Below are 3,668 nucleotides of genomic sequence, written 5' to 3'. Positions count from 1 at the left end.
AAGTATTCAAAAGTTACTTTGGTTTTGAAAAATTAATGCTTGACTTTACAAAATCAAAACCCAAGGAGATTTTCCTGTAAGCTTATAAATTTATAAAATTGTATAGATATAGCTAAATTTAAACAACCTCTTGTAAAGGGGCTTTTTAAAATATATATATTTATTTTTGTATTTGACTTGGCCGCACCGGGTCTTCATTGCCGCATGCAGGATCTTCGATGAGACGTGCGGGATCGAACCAGGGCCCCCTGCATTGAGAGCACGGAGTCTTAACCACTGGACCAGCAGGGAAGTCCCTCTAAGGGGACTTTTGATGAATGTTTGGTCACAGTTAATTAACCTACTTTAAATATTTTAACTACATTTATAAATTTAATATATTCAATTTATTTTTTTTTAAGTTCTTCAGTTGTCTGACCAAAACACAAACCAAAACCAAAAAACACTTTCCAAGTACTTAAGTAATTCACATATATCTAATAAATTAATCTTATAAATATGTTAATTTTAAGTTTATAAAATGTCTAATAGTGTATTTACATTTGAAAGATTTCCACTTAAAATCACAAATGTAAATCAATTACTTAGTTACACATTTTAAATAAGCATTACACATACAATGTGTCATTCCAATAGGTCGTATTCTCCTAAACATTATAAAAACTTAAAACACTAAATATACAGATTCCTTTACACAAAAATACTAATACCATGTGTGTGATTTTTAGAACACTACTATATTTAATTGTAAGCCTTCTCAATGTTTTAAAAAATGCTTATTGCTTTAAAAAAAGTTTATCTTCTCGAATTCTTCTGATGATATTTCTAAAGCTGGTTGAATTGCATATGAGGTCTGGAGCCACGAGTATCTAGGGGAATTTTTCTCATACACCACTACGAAGATGAGTCCCTTTATACTACTAATATATCATAAACTACAAAACTTAAAAAGGGAGCTGACACCAGCCTCCAAAAGGGCCTCCGACGATGCTCTCCTCCTGTCAGTCACTTCCCTGTGTAGACACTTCTACTCTGAATGAGGCTAACCTGTAATCAATAGGATATTGTGGAAATGATGGAGAGTTACTTCTGAAGCTAGGACATAAAAGACATTGCTTCTTCTACCTTGCACACTCTTGAATTTTTTTTTGTGGAGGAAGCCAGCTACTCATGCAGCCCAGGGAGCCGTCTACGTGGTAAGGAACTGAGTCCTCCTACCAACAGCCAGCATTAACTTGCCATGTGTATGAATCACCGATCTGGGAAATGGATTCTCTAGCCCCAGTCAAGCCTTCAAAAACTGTAGCCCTGGCCAACATATTGACTGCGACTTTAAGAGGGACCTGGACTCAAAACTAAGCAGCCTCACCCTTCTACACAGTCACGCTGAGCTAGCGCCCTGGGCTGGAATCCGACCTCAGCCTCAGCCTTGCCGGCCCATGGACCTTCCCAAAGTGAGCGAGCTTTGAACCTTCATGAAGATGTGTAAGCAGGATGCCAGTGTACTGAACACTGAAGAAATGCACTTCCTGAGGTAGCGGGTGGAGGTCATTGGAGGAAAAATACCACCTGCTACTCATAAAACTAAATCAGCACATACCAAGAAAGAAAAACCAGATAGTGAGAAATCAGAGGAAAACATAAAGACAGATGAAACATCAAGTGAGGAAAGTGATCTAGAAATTGAAGGTGCGATTGAACCAGACACGGTTGCCCCCTCAAGAAATGGGAGATGCAAATGTTGAGATAACTGAGGGGATGATGCATGAGGCAAAGGATAAAAATGTGGCTGCCATTGAGGCCCTAAAAGATGGTGAACTACAGAAAGCCATTGACTAGTTCACAGATACAATCAGGCTGAATCCTTGCTTGGCCATTCCATATGCCAAGAGAGCCAGTGTCTTCATCAAATTACAGAAGCCAAATGCCGTCATCTGAGACTGTGACAGAGATATTGAAATAAATCCTGATTCACCTCAGCCTTACAAGTGGGCCGGGAAAGCGCACATACCTCTGGGCCATCGTGTAGAAGCAGTCCGTGACCTTGCCCTTGCCTGTAAACTGGATTATGATGAAGATGCTAGTGCAATGCTGAAAGAAGTTCAACCAAGGGCCCAGAAAACTGCTGAACATCAGAGAAAGTATGAGGGAAAACACGAAGAGCGAGAGATCAAAGGAAAAAGAGAAAGGCTGAAGAAGGCTCGGGAAGAACATAAGAGAGCCCAGAGTGGGGAATAAGTCAGAAGACATCAGGAACTCAGTGTGGCTGTTTTTCTGTGGCTTTCCTGGGCCGACACCTGGTAACTTTCCTGGAGGAACGCCTGGAATGGGAGGGGGTATGCCTGGAATGGCAGGAATGCTTGGGCTCAATGAAATGATTAGTGATCCAGAGGTTCTTGCGGCCACGCAGGATCCGAAGTTATGACGGCCTTCCAGGATGTGCCCCAGAACTTGGCAAATATGTTGAAAAATCAGAGCAACCCAAAGGTTGTGAATCTCATCAGTAAATCTTCAGCCAAACTGGGAGGTGAAGCCTAAGGCTCTTCTGACAAATAAAGCCCATGAAGGAAAGATCACCTAGTGGATGTCGCAATCATACAAACCAGTGTACCTCTGACCTTCTCATGAAGAAAGCTACGGTGCTTTGAAAATAATCTCTCTCCCTCTGTCCCAAATGCAGTTGAAACAATTTACAGTGGTTTGCTATTAGAACAATGATTCAGATAACATTTTCCTACTGGGAATTAAAAGCTTTATAAACACTTTTTAAACCTGAAAAATATTAAAACAACAACAATTAAGCCCTTCCTGCCGAAAAACAAAACCCACTAAGCTGTTCCCCAATTCCCGATCCACAGAAACTGTGTAAGATAATAAACATTTATATTGTTATTAATATAAATTTTGGGGTAGTTTGTTATGTAGCAGCAGATAACTAACATCCCTAAATCCAAATCATATCATTAGCTAATTTTCAACCCTCATTAGTTCTTAGAAACCTCCAGTCAGGTGACTACACCATTGCTTGGATTCAACTATTTATTGTTTCATCTCATCCTCAATATTTTTTTTTATTCTCTCTATCTGTTGGGTCCACAATCATACAGAAACTTTGAAGTATATCTAATTCTGCTTCTCCTAAGCCTGTTCCTGACTCTATCACAAATTCAAGGAACTACATTCTACTGCCACCTATCATCACAGCATCCTCCACTGGACTAGATTGAAAGTTTATATTTTAACAATAAAAGATGGAAGCATCTTTTCCAGAAATCCGCTGCTGAAATACCCAAGAAGTCTAATAAACATCTCGGACTTAACATGGTTAAAAAAGAGCTCCTGATTTTCCTCTCCCTTGGCCTACTCATCCCAGGCTTCCGCAGCTCTGTAAATGACAGCATCACCCACCCAGATGCTTATAGGAAAAACCTAAAAGTCATTCTTGATTCCTCTCTTCTTCTCACACGATCAACAATGGGGTTCCCTCAGCTTCTACCTCCAGAGTATATCCTGAATTTGTTGACTTCTCTTCACCTCCATGTCCTATCTCCACACCATCTCCAATCTTTCATCTCCAACTCCTTAGCCTAGACTATGCCATCATCTTTCACCAGGACACTGCAAAGATCCTCCTAACTGTAACCCCTGTTGCTTTTCTACATACACAT

At 40.1% G+C, this 3,668-nt stretch overlaps 1 pseudogene; it reads left to right on the top strand.

Annotated features, from left to right (window-relative positions):
• The first annotated feature begins 615 nt into the window (after nt 1-615).
• LOC113618732 (hsc70-interacting protein pseudogene) lies at nt 616-3,044 on the top strand (annotated as a pseudogene).
• Nucleotides 3,045-3,668: the final 624 nt, after the last annotated feature.

The sequence above is a fragment of the Aethalodelphis obliquidens genome, unplaced genomic scaffold, assembly GCF_003676395.1.
Source record: "Aethalodelphis obliquidens isolate GAN/ISIS:26980383/991018 unplaced genomic scaffold, ASM367639v1 scaffold6, whole genome shotgun sequence".
NCBI classification, from domain to species: Eukaryota; Metazoa; Chordata; class Mammalia; order Artiodactyla; family Delphinidae; genus Aethalodelphis; species Aethalodelphis obliquidens.
Note: the sequence above shows the minus strand (reverse complement) of the source record. Positions and strands in the feature narration are given on the sequence as shown.